Genomic DNA, 20,297 nt, shown 5'->3' with positions numbered 1-20,297 from the left:
AAGTTCCCTTCCCTGAAGAACGTTAGTGAACCAGTTGGGGTTGTACGTCAATCCAGCAACTGTCATGGTCACTTTTTCCTAGTGCTGGCCCCATAATTTACCAGATTCATTCAGCTCCATTTCACAACCTGCCTTTGTGTTTTTGTGGGATCTCTCACTCTCTTATTTTTCTGTTTTCAATCAAATTCACAGGCTTTTAGAAGGGGAGGAATTGCAGCCGTGAAATGCAAATCAAACGTCAGATCAGGATCTGAAGGAGTCGCCCAATTTATCGTAACCCGAATATCACTGGATTTTGAATGTGAGGGGAAAAAGCAGCGATCACAGTGGGGAGAAACTGTACACATGTTGTGTGTGGACGAGGTTTCAGCCGATCATCTGGCCTGTCAAGCCACAAGTGCAGTCACACTGGGAAGAAACCATGGAAATATGGGGACTGTAGAAAGGGATGCAATTATCCAGTTGAGCTGGAAACTCATCCACGCAGTCACACCCTGGAGAGGCCGTTCACCTGCTCCGTGTGTTGGAAGGGACTTGTTGATTGATCCTACCTGCTGACACATCAGCGAGTTCACACTGGGGAGAGACCTTTGTAAATGTCCATTCTGTGGGGATTGCTAGAAAAGTTTTGCTGAACTGATGTCCCATCGACATGTTCACACTGACGGGAGACCATTCAGATGCTCTCACTGCGGGACTGGGATCAGGCAATCATCTGAACTCACTGCACACCATCGAGCTCAGATCGGGGAGAGGCTGTTCACCTGCGACATGTGTGAGAACAGATTTTCTGATTCATGCACCCTGCTGACTCACCAGCCAGTTCACAATGGGGAGAGGCCATTCACCTGCTCAGAGTGTGGGAAGGGATTCACAACTTCATCTGACCTGCTGAAACATCAACCAGTTCACACCGGGGAGAGATCGTTCACCTGCTCAGAGTGTGGGAAGGGATTCACGCGGTTATCCAACCTGCTGACTCACCAGCGAATTCACACTGGGGAGAGGCCGTTCACCTGCTCAGAGTGTGGGAAGGGATTCACTACTTTATCTGCCCTGCTGATTCACCAGCGAATTCACACTGGGGAGAGGCCGTTCACCTGCTCAGAGTGTGGGAAGTGATTCACTACTTTATCCACCCTGCTGACTCACCAGCGAATTCACACTGGGGAGAGGCCGTTCAACTGCTCAGAGTGTGGGAAGGGATTCACTCAGGTATCCCACCTGCGGACACACCAGCGAGTTCACACTGGGGAGAGGCCGCATACCTGCTCAGAATGCGGGAAGGGGTTCAATACTACAACTGACCTGCGAACACACCAGCACATTCACACTGGGGAGAGGCCATTCACCTGCTCAGAGTGTGGGAAGGGATTCACTCGGTCATTCCTCCTGCTGATGCACCAGCGAGTTCACACTGGTGAGAGGCCGTTCACCTGCTCAGACTGTGGAAAGGGATTCACTCAGTCATTCCTCCTGCTGAAACACCAGCGAGTTCACACTGGGGAGAGGCCGTTCAACTGCTCAGAGTGTGAGAAGAGATTCACTCAAGCATCCCACCTGCGGACACACCAGCGAGTTCACACTGGGGAGAGGCCGTATCCCTGCTCAGAATGCGGGAAGGGGTTCAATACTTCAACCGACCTGCGAACACACCAGCACATTCACACTGGTGAGAGGCCGTTCACCTGCTCAGACTGTGGGAAGGGATTCACTCAGTCATCCACCCTGCTGAAACACCAGCGAGTTCACACTGGGGAGAGGCCGTTCAACTGCTCAGAGTGTGAAAAGAGATTCACTCAGGTATCCCACCTGCGGACACATCAGCGACTTCACACTGGGGAGAGGCCGTTCACCTGCTCAGACTGTGGGAAGGGATTCACTCAGTCATGCCTCCTGCTGAAACACCAGCGCATTCACACTGCAGAGAGGCCATTCACCTGCTCAGAGTGTGGGAAGAGATTCACTCAGTCATCCACCCTGCTGAAACACCAGCGAGTTCACACTGGAGAGAGGCCGTTCACCTGCTTCGAGTGTGGGAAGGGATTCACTCAGTCATCCAACCTTCTGAGACACCAGCGCATTCACACTGCAGAGAGGCCATTCACCTGCTCAGAGTGTGGGGAGGGATTCACTCGGTCATCCACCCTGCTGAAACACCAGCGAGTTCACGCTGGTGAGAGGCCGTTCACCTGCTCAGAGTGTGGGAAGGGATTCACTCGGTCATCCAACCTTCTGAGACACCAGCGAGGTCACAAGTAACTTTGGGATGAGAGATTTCTGCCAAATTTCCGACATTGGGGTTTCGGAAATCCACCTTTCTTCTCCCTTCTCCCTTTCCGAGCTTGACCAAAAGACCAGTTTTCAAAATAAATTGGAACTGTCCGTTCCGATTTTTTTTTTTTTAACGCCAGATGGCCACAAAGCTGTCCAAAGGTCTTTGAACCAGTTTTTAAGTCGTCTTTATTTTTTATACCCTTCCACCTTGGTGGAAATGAACTTTAACCAGGAAAGCAAGTGGATGGAACTGCAAACCCCTTCACAACTTCAGTGTATCAGTCTTCTGTAAATGGCCAAAAAGGAGGTGTGTGTATACACAGACCAATTCCCAATGTTTATTTTTGTCTTCATGGGGATATCTTAGCAGAAACAAGCTGAGAACTGACAGCTCATTTGACATGGCTTAAAATTAATGGCGCAGGATCAGTAGCTGGCAAGTCGCTGGTCTGCAGCAAAAACATTGGTCTGTCAATAGGAATTTGAAACTTGCTTCCATTTACACAGCAGTGTGTGTCTGAAATAATTTCTGAAAACTCTGCACAAACTGGTTACTGAATGTGAACATCCTGCAGTGAACATGAACTGTATAAACTTAATATGTCCTGTGCTTTGCAGCAACTGAAGTGATCTGGAATTTCCACTTATTGGTTTGCTCAGGTGTATGGCTGAATTCCATTCATTGTTCACCTCCATTTTCACTGTCTACTGACCCAGTCACACTGTAAACCTGGAGTCAGTGTGAAGCTGTCTTTTACACTATAGTGATGCAGGGCAAGGAGTATAACTCTGACCATCTTTCTTCAATGTGTGTTTTGGCATTGCTTAAGATTATCTGGAAAAGGCTGTCCTGCACCACAAGTGCTGTGCATTGGCTGCAGTACAACTATCGTGTGAGCTCTCTGCAGTCACTATAAATGGTCACTGGGTTTCTGAGGCTGATGGCACAGTACTCAGTACATGTATGAACATGTATATACAGAGTGCTGCCTTTTTCCAAGCCAACACAATAGTTATGATTTTCAGCTCACCTTGCTGTTAAATGCAGCTGTCACTGGACCAACTGATGCAGTAGAACAGGAGCCAGAAGTGTTCAGCACTGTTGGGATATACAGCTGTCTATTGGACCTGCTGCATTGTCACAGGGCCTTTACCAAACATTTGAGCCTGATTTGGGGATGATGCAACAGAACCTCAAACTTGTTACTGTAGACGTTGTCGTCGGCTGTCCCTCTATTTGAGGATGACATCCACTCAAAGTTTCTGCCATGGGTCTTCAGGTCACTGAATAGGCCGATTCACAACCTGCAGATCTTTGGGCACATGGCCAGGATGTCCTACCCGGTAGTGGGACCTGGAGTGCAGGAATTGCTTCCTGGAGGTTCAACACTAGTCTCATTACTTCTCCACTGTCACTAGCAAGATCTGGGACACTTTTTACATTGCATAATATTTGGACCATTTGAAAAGGAAAATCACATTTTTCATTAGTTTTCATTATTATGAGATCTGCACGGCAAACAAGATTATTTTAGTTTCGAATCATGTGACAGATTTTATAACAATTAGTCATGATATTTAAAAACAAGCAATTCTATCTATAGAGGCACCACATTTGCGAAAGTTAATAAGGTTATTTGCCTCTTTTGTGCTTGGAGGTAAATAATTGTCTGAAAGAAAATTGGATCAGGAGTGTCACATGCTCCTAACAGAATTTATGTGATGTTCCTGTCCATTTAAGTTAATGAACAGTAAATTGGACAGTCTGTATAACTGGTATACAATCCTCCCTACCTGGTTTTACTTTCTGCATCATTCAGGTGATTGTCATAGCACAAAATAAGAACATTGACCCCACTTATGTTCAAGTTTCTGGATTGTCAATGTCTCATAAGTGTTTACTTTTTATTAATTTATATACCTACTGATTTGTCCACATCACTTACCAAGGTACCAGAACGTGCCAATAGCTTTCCATTAAATTTGACATATCTTCACAGAACACCTTTTACATGAGAAAGTTATAAATAGGCAGAAGCAGGACATTAAAAACATGAAGCTCCATAAGACTGTGAATCTGAGTTCTTTTTGCCTTCAGTCTGGTTCAGTAAATATACCGAGTCGGATGTGTAGGTAAAATCAATTACTTTATTTGCGCATTTAGCCGGCTGACTTACTCTATTGCAACAACACTGACTCCACCCAGAGTCTGTCTGGTCCACGAGAGTAAGTGAAGTTTGTGATACAGGTACTCAATAACCATGCTGGTCTCACTCCCTACATGGATCATGAGTCTGTCTCTACCTTGTGACAAGTAATTGCGGCGCATCCTACTTTCTCTATTAAGTTTACATTCCTGAGTGTTTCGTGCCGTCTGCAGCAACATCAAGTAGTGGCAGTTCACGAAGATAAGAGGGGCCTAGCACTTCTTATCACTCACACAGGGATGGACATCATTTGATTCACAGGAGTCCATTTGTTCCAAACCAGAGGGAGTCATACACTCAGGCCATAAAGAACATGTCCTTGCAATTACCAGTGTCGGCTAGTCTTTACAGTCTCACACGCTCTGCCTTTACTTTTAACTATTTCATTGTGGTTTCTGCCACTTAAAATCAAAGCTCAGCAAAGCTACTATTCCTAACTTGGCTATATTTCCCATTAAGCATAGTGCCATGCCTTTCTGCTCACTTTCACAAGACCATTTATCAGCTGTCAGGTCAGTCTCATGAAATTGTATTGAGTACAGTGCAATTTTATTCATTACCGATGTGAGATTTTACGATTTTACAAAATTACCATCACTGAACCAGTTTGCTTCAATAACAGTGCTATAATTACATGATTCCTGGTCAAAAAAATCAGACGTTTTGTTTTTGTCCACTCTCACCCCTGCATTTGTTACTTGTTTTGTCAAATACTCTCCCTATTAGTGCTCAACGACTAGATAACTCTGATTATATTTACATGTCCATAAAGTGTCTGTGTGCCCAGATTTAACTAAGTTGTGGTTTTTAACCAATAAATGATGTTTCGGACATGACTTGTAGTCTGGTAGCTTGGTGATTTGTCAAGAAAAGTTTAATTCACTCACTCAGCAGCTTGAGGGGAACCGGACTGAGGTTTAATGAACATAAGAAATAGGAGCTGGATGAGGCCATTTGGCCCTTGCTCTCCCATTCACCAAAATCATGGCTGATCTTCTACTTCAGCTCCCTACCCGCACTATCCCCATAACCTTTAATTCCCAAAAATCTATCAATCTCTGTCTTAAATATACTTAACGACTGAGCATCCACAGCTCCCTGGGGTAGACAATTCCAAAGATTCCCAACCCTTTCAGTGAGGAAATTGCTTCTCATTTCAGTCCGAAATGGCTGATCCCTGCGACCTGGTGTTCTAGATTCTCCAGACAGGGGAAACATTTTATCAGCATCTACCCTGCCGAGTCCCTTAAGAATTTAGGTTTCAGTCAGATCTTGTTTAATTCTTCCTAATTCTGGGAAGAGAGGCCTAGTTTCCTCGATCTCTCCTCATAGGAGGAGATGGATCATAGTGGGGGTGCTGTAGCATAGTGGTTATGTTACTGAACTAGCAATCTAGAGGCCTGGACTAATGTTGCAGAAACAAGAATTCAAATCCCACCACAGCAGTTCAGGGATTTAAACTCAGTCAATTAAATAAACCTGGGATTTAAAAAAAGCAGTGGTGTAGTGGTATTATCACTGGACTAGTAACCAGAAACTAAGTATTGCTCTGGAGACATGGGTTTGAATTCCACCACAGCAGAAGGTGAAATTTCAATTCAATAAATCAATCTGGAATTAAAAACTAGTCTAATGATGGCCATGAAATCATTGTCGATTGTTGTAAAAACCCATTTAGCTCACTCATGTCCTTTAGGGAAGGAAATCTGCTGTCCTTATCTGGTCTGGCCTACATGTGACTCCAGACCCACAGCAATGTGGTTGACTCTTGACACTCGAGACAAAAATCTACACCAATGTGTTTAAAACAAAGCTGATATATTTCAAATCTATCCAGAATATTAACCTTCAGCCCAGTTACAGGGGTTATTAACATCAACAGAAACAAACCCCAAATATTGGAATAGAAACATGGAAAATTTATTGTACAGGAGGCCATTCAGCCCATTGTATCATTGTGTTTAAAACAAAACTGATTTATTTCACATTTCTGCAGAATATTAATAATCCCTGTAACTGGGCTGGAGTTTAATAGCAATAGAAAAGAAAAACTCCAACTGTCAGAATGAACACAGTTCAGTCCTGGATATGATTAATAGCAGCAATAACAGCAGAATCCAACCACTCCAGTCACTTGTGAACTCACTGGTGTTTCAGCAGGTGGGATGAACGAGTGAATTCTTTCCCACACATGGAGTAGGTGAACGGCCTCTCTCCAGTGTGAACTCGCATGTGCATATGGAAACTGGATAACACTGAATTCTTTCCCATGGCCAGAGCAAGTGAACAGCCTCTCCCCAGTGTGACTGCTTCGATGAATTTCCAGCTTTGATGGGTAATTGAATCCCTTCCCACAATCCCCCCCCCCATGTTTTCTCCATGCTGTGGGTGTCCTTGTGTCTCTCCAGGTTGGATGATCAGTTGAAGCCTCGTCCACACACACAACACGTGGACAGTTTTCTCCCCTCTGTGAATGATGCAATGTTTTTTCAGGCTGTGTAACTGGTTAAAGCTATTTCCACAGTCAGTCACTGGAACACTCTCACACAGGTGTGTGTCTCTCGATGCTTTTCCAGTCATGCTGATGTTTGAAATCTTTTCCCAGACAGGAGACAAACATTTCTCCTTCCGCATTCAAAGTCCGATGATATTCAGGTCCTGATGAATTGAATGACGGTCAGATCTTGAAACAGTATTTGGTTTGAGCTTCCCATCTGCAAGTCCTGCCCTAATACCCTGTAAAAGGAGTTTACACAGAATATACAACATGGAAACAGGCCATTCAGCCCAACCAGTCTGCACCGGTGTTTTTACTCCCATTCCATCTACCTCAGCCTTTAAGCAGATCTGTCTATACCTTTTTAATCTCACGTGCTCGACTAGTTTCCTTTTGAAACATCTCAGCTTTTTGCCACAAGCACTTGCTGCTGGAGCGAGGTTCACGATTGTCCATTAAGGAAGGAAATCTGCTGTCCTTACCTGGTCTGGCCGACATGTGACTCCAGACCCACAGCAATGTGGCTGACCCTTAAAATGCCCTCTGAAATGGCCTGACAAGCCACTCAGTTCAAGGGCAATTCGGGATGGGCAACAGATGCTGGCCTTGCCAGCGACGCCCACATCCCACAAATGAATAAATAAAACAGTAAATACATTGCTCCTTATTCCGATGTTGGATTTATGAGTAACTATCTTGTATTTATGGTCCCTGGTTTTGGATTGTCCCACAACTGGAAATATTCTCTCCATATCTACCAGTTCCCACATGGCAGACTGGTCAGAAAAGTAAGAGCCCATGGGATCCAACACAAGTGGCCAGTTGGATCCAAAATTGTCTCAGTGCCAGGAAGCAAAGGCTAATGGTCGACTGGTGTCTTGTGACTGGAAGGCTGTTTCCAGTGGGATTTCACAGGGCTCAGTACTAGGTCTCTTGCTTTTTGTGGGAGGTATCGATGATTTAGACTTAAATATAGGGGGCATGATTCAGAAGTTTACAGATGATATAAAAATTGGCCGTGCGGTTGACAGTGAGGAAGGAAGTTGGAGTCTGCAGCAAGATATCAGTGGACTAGTCAGGTGGGCAGAAAATGGCAAATGGAATTCAATCTGGAAAAGTGAAGTAATGCATTTGGGGAGGGCAAACAAGGCAAGTGAATACACAATAAATGGTGGCATCTTGAAAAGTGTAGAGGAATAGAGGGATCTTGGAGTGCATTCCCACAGATCCCTGAAGGTAGCAGGACAGGTAGATAGGGTGGTTAAGAAGGATATGGGATGCTTACCTCCATCAGCAAGGCACAGAATACAAGTTCAGGGAGGTCATGCTAGAACTGTATAAAGCACGAGTTAGACCACAGATGGAGCAAGTACTGGTCACGTCACAGGAAGGATGTGATCGCAGTAGAGAGGAGATTTAGGAAGATGCACCAGAAATAGAGAATTTCAGCTATGAGGAACGACTGGATGGGCTGGGGTTGTTTTCTTTCAAACAAGGGAGGCTGTGGGGTGGGGGTATTTAATTGAGGTGTACAGAACTATGAAGGGCCCAGTTAGAGTGGATAGGAAGGACATATTTTTCCCCTGCCACAGAGGTCAGGGGGCATCAATTTAAAGTAATTAGCAGAAGGATTAAACGGGAAATGGAAGGGGGTCTGGAACTCACTGCTTGAAAGGGTGGTAGAGGTAGAAACCCTCATCACATTTTAAAAATATCTGGATCTGCACTCGAAGTGCTGTAACCTACAGGGCTACGGACAGAGTTGGAAAGTGGGATTAGGATGTACAGCTCTTTTCCAACCAGCACGGACATATACAGTATTTCCAGCACTTTGTTTTTTATTTCAGATTCCCAGCATCCACAGTATTTTGTTTTTATTCGAGAACATGGAGGCACTGTTTCAGGATAATGACTGATCATTTAGGACTGAGATGAGGAGACATTTTTTCACTCAAAGGGTTGTGAATATTTGGAATTCTCTACCTCAGAGGGTTGTGGATGATCCATCAATGAATACATTTAAGGCTGAGACAGAGATTTTTGGTCTCTCAGGGAATCAAGGGATATGGGGAGTGAGCAGGGAAGTGGAATTGAAACCCAAGATCAGCCATGATCATATTGAATGACTGAGCAGACACGACAGGCCATATAGTCTACTGCTGCTCCTATTTCTTATGCTCTTAACCCCAAATAAGAACCTGCCAGTCCTGCATTTGCACCAAGTGGGGCGGCAGCTCTTGGGCTTCTCCCAGTGACAGGCCAGGGGTTAACGGCCACCATCTTTATAGGGAGCAATGTTCTGATGAAAGGTCACAGACCTGAAACTCTAACTCTGTTTCTCTCTCCACAGATGCTGCCAGACCTGCTGAGTATTTCCTGAACTTTGTTTTTATTACCCCTGTGTTCTAGCCAGGGGAAACAATGTCTCAGTATCTACACTGTCAAGCCCCTTCAGAATCTTGAATGTGTCAATGAGATCACCCCTCATTCTGCTAAACTCCACAGAGTATAGACCCAATTTACTCAGCCTCTCATTATAGGACAACCCTCTCATCCCAGGGACCAATCTAGTAAACCTTCACTGTACTGCCTCCCAGAGCAAGTCTATCCTTTCTTAGATATGGAGACCAAAACGGCACACAGTATTCCAAGTGTGGTATCACCAAAACCCCATACAATTGTAGCAAGATGACTTTATTCTCATCAACCATCCTTTTTGCAATAAAGGCCAACATGTCATTTGCTTTCCTAATTGCTTGCTATATCTTTTTTTTATTCATTCATGGGATGTGGGCATCATTGGCGATGCCAGCATTTATTGCCCATTCCTAATTGCCCTTGAGAAGGTGGTGGTGAGATGCCTTCTTGAACCGCTGCAGTCCATGTGGGGTAGTGTTGGAGAAATCCAGATTATGCCCAATTGTTGAACAAATTCTCCGGACTCAGACGTTGAGAATAAACACTTTATTGCATTATATCATGGGAAAACACACCTTACCTAAAGGCGGTCCAGTGCTACTCCAAAAGCTACAGATTGCCGTGGACTTATATAGTATAAAAGATGCCGAACAGACACTTTCACAATTAGATTAGCACCCACAAGACAACCACAGGACCGCCTACAGCTCTGTACCCTTTGCAAAGTCCGAGGTCAGTAAAGCGTTAGTTCGAGCATAACAAGCTATTGTTCCCTATTCAACGTACACACTCCAGATACTATATCTGGCCGTTACTTCTGGCTAGGTTGCACAAACATGATAAAAGCGGAAGAGTCAGCAACGAACAGTCTGCGTTCACTTCCCCAAAATCCATCATGAGCTCTGTCTCTTCCAAAGACAGTTGATTGTGGTCAGTTGCTATGTCTACATTTTATGACCATTGGTTAGGTGAGCTACAAGCTGCGTCCTGTTTTTCTGTTTCTACAAAGTTAAGCAACAATTAGCAAAGCTCAGCAAAAACTTCTCCCACAGATAGGTACAGCCACAGTGCTGTTAGGAAGGGAATTCCATGATTTTGACCCAGAGACAGTGAAGGAACAATGATATCGTTCCAAGTCAGGATGGTGTGTGGCTTGGAGGGGAACTGCATGCTAACTTTTTGTGTTCCTTGTACAAGTACACCCTGGTTTCTCTGAACATTAATGGTGACAAGTTTCATGCCTTTTTAAAAAATTCTGCTTTTCTATTCTTACGACCAAAGTGTGAATAACTTTACACTTCCTCACATTATATTCCATCTACCATCTTGTTGTCCATTCATTTAACCTGTCCATATCTCTTTGCAGCCTCTGTGTTCTCCTCACAGCTTGCATTTCCACCTAGCTTTGTATTGTCAGCAAACTTAGATATATTACTCCATATCTCTTCATCTAAGTAATTAATATAGAGTGTAAATAGCTGAGGTCCCAGCACTGATCCTTGTGGTATTCCACTAGTTACACCATGCCAACCTGAAAATTCCTTATTTATCCCTACTCTCTGGTTCCTGTCCATTAACTAATCCTCTATCCATGCTAATATATCACGCCCAACTCCATGAGCCCTTATCTTGTGTATTAACCTTTTGTGTACCACCTCATTGAATGCCTTTTGGAAATCCAAGTACATTACATCTGCTGTTTCCCTTTATCTACCCGACTAGTTACTCCTCAAAAGACTCTAATCAATGTGTCAAACAGGATTTCCCTTTCATAAAAACATGTTGACTTGTTCTAATCATACTATGCTTTTCCAAGTGCATTGTTAAGATTTCCTTAATCAATTCCAGCACTTTTCTGACGACTGATGTCAGGCCCACTGGCCTGCAGTTCCCTGATTTCTCTTTTCCTCCTTTCTTGAATAGCGGTATTACATCAGAACTGTTCTGATGAAAGGTCACAGACCTGAAACGTTAACTCTGCTTCTCTCCACACAGATGCTGCTAGACCTGCTGAGTATTGTCAGCACTTTTTGTTTTTGTTTCAGATTTCCAGCATCTGCAGTATTTTGCTTTTATCCTCCTGTATTTATACTCACTAGAATTACAGAGACCTGAGTCAGGCCCTGCTGACTAGGGAAGCAGTTCTAACCAGCTACCTAAAGAATTAACTGCAGCTGAAACAAGCAAGCAACTTGTTTAAACATAAGAACATAAGAAATAGGAGCAGGAGTAGGCCATTCAGCCCCTCAAGCCTGCCTCGCCATTCAATAACATCATGGCTGATCTGTCCCAGTCCTCAACTTCTCTTTCGGGCCTGCTCTGACTAACCCTCGACTCCCCGTGATTTCAAAAATCTATCTACCTCCTCCGCAAATACATTTCGTGACCTAGCCTTCACAACTCTGAGGTAGAGAGTTTACCATTGACAAAGAATGAAAGATACTACAATTTAATGCTAAAGTTAAGTTAAATGCTAAATGAAAACTTGACTGGACTTTAGAAAGAGATCAACCCTTCAAGTTCCCATACTTACCAAATTCCTGAGTTAAACACACTGTATTGCACTCAATTGAGCAGAACTTGGTGTTACTCGTGGTTCTGTTACATTAATCCAGGGGCCGAGAATTTGAATGCTGCCATGGCAATTTGAGAATTGCAAGTCAAAATCTGGAAATAATAAAGCTGATTATCAGTAGAAGTGACCATGAAGCTGCTGGATTACCTAAGACCGTGTATTTATACAGCACCTTTCCTGACCTCGGGGCGTTCCACAGCGTTTACAGTCAATTAAACATCTTTAAAATGTGTATTCACTCTTGTAATGTAAGATAACATGGGCAGTCCAAGCTGTGCACAGCAAGATCCCACAAACAGTAAAGGGATAAAGGACAAAATAGTCCACTTTTTCACAATTGGTGTAAAATTGGTTCGTTAATGCCCCTCGAGAGATGGAAACTTGCCGACCTTACCCGGTCTGGGCCTGTACATGTGACTGAAGTCTTACACTAACATGATTGACTATTAACTGCCCCTGAAGTGGCCGAACGAGCCACTCAGTCGTATGAAACCAGTTCAAGGAGGCGGCCGCCCACCACCAGCACCTTCTCAAGGGGAGATTCGGGACGGTAATAAATACCAGTTTTACCAGCGATGCCCACATCCCAAGAATGAATGAGTAAAAAGTTGCAGCCAGTCCTTTCCTCAAAGGGACTGGTGGAAAATCTGAAGCTCACCCACTGGAGACACCAAAACCCATCCAAGCTCAGTCATTATCAACCAGGTTTTCTCCCACCCATTGCCTCTGCCTCAGAGACTGTGACATTAAAATCCCCGTGTTTCAGGAGGCCCCAGTCAGAGTGGTGACCTCCCCAGGAGAGAGGCCAGCCCGGGTCCCACTCCAGCCCCAGGCTCTCTCCGCGGCCTTGCTCCTGGCCGCTCACCTGCTGCTGCTCAGCTCCAGCTCGATGCTCCACCTGTGCCGGCGCGCGCCGTTACCAAGCTCCGCCCCCGCAGCCATGGCAACGCCGGCGACCGTTAACCGATTCCCGCCCACAATCCTCCGCGCGCCTCCGACAGAGGGTGGAGCATGCGCAGTGCGAGTATTGGACTGGACGGAGTCGGTCGTTTCAGATCCGCAGCGGGTGAGAAACCACCGAGTACAGGAGAGGAAAGGAGCCGGCGGGTGGGTGGGGAGGCCTGAGAAACACTCGGTGTAGGCCTCAACACCCCCAATAAGAAGCCCTCAGTGCCGCGTCTGTACCGAGCGGGGCGGCAGCTGCGGGGCTTCTCCCGGTGACAGGCCCGGGGTTAACGGCCGCCAGATTTCCAGCTCTTTTGGAGGAATTAAAGATTAATAAAGTGTAACATCAAAGGAGAAAACTTTAAAGGAAACTGAGCTCAGTTATAAAGGGGCCTGGGGGAGGGGAGGGAGGGAGGAACCATTTGGGACACAGCACAGGGCAGGAGGTCCCCCCTCCCCGGTTCCACAAAGACTCCCCTTGGACTGGGCCACACCTGGGCAGGGCTGGCTCAAGGTGCAGGAAGCTGATAGGCTGAGCTGTGGACTGGGAGGAGTGGGGGGTTTGACTGACAGGCCTGGGGAGGGGGATATCAGGGCAGGTACACACACTGCTCCCCCTTTTCCTCCTGGGATGTTTCACTGGAGTCGTGTTGCTGAGTGTTTCTAAACTCTGTCTCCCTATCCCGGTAATGTCGGTGGATTGTAGGTTGCTGTGAGTGTTGGACTATATTGTCTCTCCTCATTCTTCCTCCTTCTCCCACTCCGAGTTCCAGGCTGCAGGCACCGGCGGCTTGATGTGCCTGAAATGTTTACTCTGTTTCTCTCTGCACAGATGCTGCGCGACCTGCTGAGTAGATCCAGCAGTTTGTCCTTTTATTTCAGATTTCCAGCATCCACAGTATTTTGCTTTAGTTTTAATGCAGGTGTTGCTCACAGAACTGAGCCAAGAAACACAAGACGGACCAATTAAAAGCCCGTTTGTATCGCTGTGGGTGTTGGATGTGGAAGTTGGTCCCTGACCTCGATTGTGGGTCTTTTCTGTTAAATCAGTTGGAGCTGGAGTGCAGATGGAGGAGAAGTTGCTGAGTTTAACCCCAAATACTTTTGAGTCCATTCAGGCCCAACAAATTCCAATGTGAGACTGTCAAGGGAGGTAGATTGGAGAGGAATGTGCAGCAGGGTGCATGCATGACCATCCTGGGTCAGGAAGCAGGAGGGGAGAATGTTGTGAATTTCTTTCCTGCCTGACAGTGATGACTTTTGTAAACTCCTTTTAAAGGGTACAAGAATGGGAGCATTTGCAGATGAAATGTGAAGCGAAAAATAATGTCCCAATCTGACAGCGTCACTCAATTGAAGGACCTGAATATCATCAGCCTTTGCATGTGAAAGGAGAAATTTCTATCTATTCTGAGTGTGAAAATATTTCAAACATCAGTGTGACTGGAAACACACCGAGACACACACACCCGAGTGAGAGTGTTCCAGTGCACTGACTGTGGAAAGAGCTTTAATCAGCGATACAGCCTGAAAACACATCACACCATTTACAGCTGGGAGGAACTGTTTTGTGTGTAAACAAGGCTTCAACTGATCATCCAACCTGGAGAGACACAAGGACACCCGCATCACAGAGAAATGTGGGGACTGTGGGAACGGATTCAATCGCCCATCCCAGCTGGAAATTCATGAACGCAGTAACACTGGGGAGAGGCCATTCACCTGCTCTGAGTGTGGGAAGGGATTCAGTCGGTCATCCACCCTGCTGAGACACCAGCGAGTTCACAGTGAGGAGAGGCCGTTTAAATGTTCTGACTGTGAGAAGAGCTTCAAAAGGAAAACTGGTCTACAGACACACCAACGCACTCACACTGGGGCGAGGCCGTTCAACTGCTCAGAATGTGGGAAGGGATTCACTGACTCATCCAACCTGCTGAGACACCAGCGGCTTCACACTGTGGAGAGGCCATTCACCTGCTCAGAATGTGGGAAGGGATTCACTGACTCATCCATCCTGCTAAAACACCAGCTAGTTCACTCTGGGGAGAGACCGTTCACCTGCTCTGAGTGTGGGAAGGGATTCACTGACTTATCCAACTTGCTGAGACACCAGCGAGTTCACACTGAGGAGAGGCCGTTTAAGTGTTCTGATTGTGAGAAGAGCTTTAAAGGGAAAAGAGATCTGCAGATGCACCAACACACTCACACTGGGGAGAGGCCGTTCAACTGCTCTGAGTGTGGAAAGGGATTCACTCGGTTATCCCACCTGCTGAGACACCAGCGAGTTCACACTGGGGAGAGGCCATTCATCTGCTTTGAGTGTGACAAGGGATTCACTGAATCATCCGATCTATTGAGACACCAGCGAGTTCACACTGGAGAGAGGCCGTTCAGCTGCTCTGAGTGTGGAAAGGGATTCACTCGGTTATCCATCCTGCTAAGACACCAGCGTATTCACACTGGGGAATGGCCGTTCACCTGCTTTGAGTGTGGAAAGGGATTTGCTAACTCCTCCCACCTGCTGAGACACCAGCGAGTTCACACTGTGAAGAGGCCGTTTAAATGTTCTGACTGAGAAGAGTTTTAAAAGAACAGCAGATCTACAGATAAACCAATGCACTCACACTGGGGAGAGGCCGTTCACCAGCTCATAGTGTCGGGAGGGATTCACTCGGTCCTCCCATCTGAATTGAATCATGACTGGAAGCCTGTTCCCAGTGAGGGTTCCACAGTGTCAGTACCAGGACCCTTGCATTTTGTGGTATATAATCAATGATTTAGACTTAAATGCAGGGGGCATAATTCAGAAGTTTGCAGATGGGACAAAAAGTGGCCGTGAGGTTGACACTGAGGAAGAAAGCTGTAGACTGCTGGAAGATATCAATGGACTGGTCAGGTAGGCAGCTGGGTTAATTAAAGAAAGCCAGCATGAATTTCTGAAGGGAAAATCATGTTTAACTAACTTGCTGTTTTTTTTGATGAGGGCAATGCAGTTGATGTGTACATGGACTTTCAAAAGGCATTTGATACAGTGCCACACAACAGACTTGTGAGGAAAGTTATAGCTCATGGAATAAAAGGGACGGTCACAACATGGATATGGAATTGGCTGAGGGATAGGAAACAATGTGTAGTGGTTAATGGGTGCTTTTTGAGCTGGAGGAAGCTTTGTAGTGGATTTCCCAGAAGTCAGTGTCAGGACGCTTGCTTTTCCTGAAATATATTCATGACCCAGACCTTGGTGTACAGGGCAAAATTTCAAAGTTTGCAGATGATACAAAATTGGAAGCATTGTCAACTGTGAGGAGGATAGTGTAGAACTTCAAGAGGACAGAGACAAGTTGGTGGAATGGGCAGAGAGGTGGCAGTTCAATGCAATGAAATGTGAGGTTATTCATTTTGTTAGGCAGAACATGGAGAGAGAATATAAAGGGTACCCTTGTAAATGGGGTGCAGGAGCAGAGGGACCTGAGTGTATATGTGCATAAGTCATTGAAAGTGGCAGGACTGATTGAAAAAGCCGTTAATAAAGCATACAGTATCTTGGGATTTATTAATAGGGGCATAGAGGACAAGAGCAAGGAGGTTATGTTGAACTTGTATAAAACACTAGTTGGGCCTCAGCTGGAGAATTGCGGCCAGTTCTGGGTGCCATATTTTCAGAAAGATGTGAGGGCATTGGAGAGAGTACAGAAACGATTCACAAGAATTGTTCCAGGGATGAGGAACTTCAGTTCTGAAGATAGATTGGAGAAGTTGTGACTGTTTTCCTTGGAGAAGAGAAGGCTGAGAGGTGATTTGATCGAGGTATTGAAAATCATGAGGAGTCTGGACAGAGTAGACAGGGAGAAACTGTTCCCACTCGTGAAAGGATCAAGAATGAGAGGGCACAGATTAAAGTGATGGGGAAGTGAAGCAGAACCGACATGAGAAAAAACTTTTTCACACAGCAAGTGGTTAAAGTCTGGAATGTGCTGCCTGAGAATGTGGTGGAGGCAGGTTCAATTGAAGCATTCAAAAGGAAATTAGACTATTGTATGAAACGGAAGAATCTGAAGGGTTACGGGGAGAAGGTGGGGGAATGGAACTAGCTGACTTGCTCTTTCGGAGATCTGGTGCAGACATGATGGACCGAATGGCCTCCTTCTGTGCTGAAACAATTCTGTGATAGTGGCAAATGGAATTCAATCTGGAGAAGTGTGAGGTAATGCATTTGGGGAGGGTGAAAAAGGCAAGGGAATCCACAATAAATGGTAGGATACGGAGAAGTATAGAGGAACAGAGGGACCTTGGAGTGCATGTCCACAAATTCCTGAAGGTGGCTGGACAGGTAGGTAAGGTGGTTAAGAAGGCATACATAAAGCTTGCTTTAGCTGAGGCACAGGATATAAGAGCAGGGAGATTATACAGGAATTGTAAAAAACACTGGTTAGGCTACAGCTGGAATACTGTGTGCAGTTCTGGTCACTACATTACAGGAAGAATGTGATTGTATTAGAGAGGGTACAGAGGAGATTTAAAAGGATGTTGCCCAAGATTGGAGAATTTTAGCTGTGAGGAAAGATTGGTTAGGCTAGGGTTGTTTTCTTTGGAACAGAGGAGGCTGAGGTGTATAAAAATATAAGGGTCTGAGATAGAGTTGATAGGAAGTAGATATTTCCATTGTCAGAGAGGTCAATAACCAGGGGGCATAGATTTACAGTAAAGGCCTGCTCGGGTCTGCAAATTAAACCCGACCCGTGCCCGATAGAACCACATCCGGCCCGAGTCCTTTCATTTTGTCCTGTGCCTGACCTGACTCGACCACCGGAATAAAGTTGATTATATTGAAAAGATTGTGCTCTACCTTGGATGGAATCGCACACTGCAGACTGGTGCTGAGTGTTTCCCATCTTGACGTCCTGGCTGTCACTGTGTCCAACCCAATCTGAGCCTGAATGCTGAGAGATCTTCGGAAAAGAAGATGGTGCACCATTGTGGTGAAAATAGTGAAATCCTTTCCAGCTACGTCAGGAGTCAGAGACATCGTAATATAGAGTTACAGAGAATTACAGTGAGTACATCGGGGCACATCAAATTGACAGCAGTGGTTCTCAAAGATTTTTGGTTGAAGGATCCCTTTTCAAATGGATTCGTAATCACAGACCCCTCTCCACCTAAATTATACTATTATCTCCTTGTACATTTACATTTCTGAATGTAAAGTTCATCAGTATCCTGTTAAAGGGATTTGGAGGAATGTTTTCCAGGGCTGTCCAATATATTCAACATTGATGTGATTGGTGATGTTAAAACCTTTATCCTGCCTTCAGCTGAAAGGTAACCCAATGGAAAATATTCACTGAGTCTCATTGTGAAATTAATTAAATAATGAAAATGCTACATTTGAGTTTAATTGGGCTTTATATCACCTCCCAGTGGGACTGTCCTGTCTTGTCACTGCTGGGTCTGGACCTGTCCAGTTCTGTAGAAAGTAAGGGATCAACAACTGCCATGTTTAGTCTGTTGGATGAATCTATGCAAGTTATGGCCTGCTGCAAATCACATGGGGCGCTATGCTTTAAAGTAGAATGATTTTAAGTGATGTTGCTGTTATGCTTGGGGATAGTTATACTTTATATATGTATCAATATATGGAAGGTGAGGTCATATATGGACAATCTAATTATTATAAATTAATCAAGAAAAGAGATCGTATAGAAGGTGAGTCATTGCTGACCAATCAAGGGGTTAAAGTGGAATGTAACCGAACATGAAATGAGGAAACCCACTGGGGATGGAGGGGTAAATGACAGGTGCTGAGAGACATCAATGCATGCACCGATTCGATGAAGAGACCACCTACAGTCAACAGAACACCTCAAGAGAGAAGACTGCACCACAGCTGCTCCGGAAGCAAGAAACGAGGACCAGAGCAGCGGCAGTCGGCGGTGGACCTGGGAAGAGGCGTTTCCGGAACGGGACCTGTGGAAGTAAAGAGTGGGGCACGTGGCACTTACCTACCTTAGACCAGAACTCCGGCGGACCTGGGAGGAGGTGGAGCTGGATCTGGAGCAGGACCTGCAGAAATAAAGAGCGGGGCTCGAGGCCCTTACCTAACTTAGACTGGAGCAGTGGCAGTCCGCGGATGACCTGGGAGGAGGCTGATCTGGAGCAGGACCTCTGGAAATAAAGAGTGGGGCTCGAGGCCCTTACCTACCTCAGACCAGAGTGTCGGCAGTGGACCTGCGGGGAGGCGGATCCAGGGCAGTGGCAGTCTCTCTCTCTCTGTCTCTCTCTCTCTCAGTCTGTCTCTCTCTCTCTCAGTCTGTCTGTGTCGGCCAGCGCTGGGTTTACAAAGCGGAAAAATAAACTAACAGTGACATCATGGGATTGGTAGGTAAGAAACAGCTGTTATTGCCTGTAAATAGCCTAAAAATTAGGTGGAATTTTTTTTTAAACTCTCAAGTAGCTACCTTGTACGTGATAAGGTTAGTGCTAATAAAGTTTTTTAATGAGTGTAATTTATTAATAATTACTCATTCAAATAGTGCTGTTTGAACAGAGTCAGGTTGTGAGTTGTGTGAGGGATTTTACTGACTGGGGGAAAGAGGTGCTCTTTGCAGTCTTTCTCTTCTGCCTGTTCAGCCTCCACGGTACAGGGGAATAAGTTGATTAGCAAGTAACTGGTGAGTTATTCCACTAATTACATTAGCAATAGTTAGTTTGTAAAGCTAAGTAATGGCAGGGCAGCTTGACCAAGTGGAGTGTGCCTCCTGTGGCATGTGGGAAGTCGCGGACGCACCATGTGTCCTGGACAAACACATCTGCAGGAAGTGTCACCGGCTGCTGAAGCTTGAGCTCCGGATTTCAGAACTTGACTGGTCGCTGGAGTCACTGTAGCGCGTCCGTGATGCAGAGAACTACGTGGATATCATGTTTCAGGAGGGAGTCACTCCGGAGCTTAAGAGAGCTCCGGCAGAGAGGGACTGGGTGGCTGCCAGACAGACAAGAAGGTCAAGGTAGGTAGTGCAGGAGTCCCCACGGGGCATCTCACTTTCTAACCAGTATTCAATTCTGAATACTGATGAGAGAGAGGGTTCCTCTGGAGAGTACAGCGAGAGTCATGACCAGAGCACCATGGGTGGCTCAGCTGTGCAGGGAGGGAGGAAAGAGGACAAGAGAGCAATAGTGATAGGGGATTCTATAGTTAGGGGAACAGATAGGCGTTTCTATGTCGCAGTCGTGATTCCAGGATAGTATGTTGCCTCCCTGGTGCAAGGCTCATGGATATCACCGAGCGGCTACAGGGCATTCTGGGGGGTGAGGGTGGACAGCCGGAGGTCATGGTTCACATGGGTACCAATGCTATAGGAAGAAAGAGGGACGAGGTCCTGCA

General features: G+C 45.7%; 1 pseudogene; it reads left to right on the top strand.

Moving 5' to 3' along the window:
• Positions 1-548: 548 nt before the first annotated feature.
• LOC137349339 (zinc finger protein 850-like) lies at positions 549-19,100 on the top strand (annotated as a pseudogene).
• Positions 19,101-20,297: the final 1,197 nt, after the last annotated feature.

Source organism: Heterodontus francisci, chromosome 34, assembly GCF_036365525.1.
Source record: "Heterodontus francisci isolate sHetFra1 chromosome 34, sHetFra1.hap1, whole genome shotgun sequence".
In the NCBI taxonomy this organism is placed as follows: Eukaryota; Metazoa; Chordata; class Chondrichthyes; order Heterodontiformes; family Heterodontidae; genus Heterodontus; species Heterodontus francisci.
The sequence above is the reverse complement of the archived record's forward strand: the minus strand, read 5'-3'. Positions and strand labels throughout refer to the sequence as shown.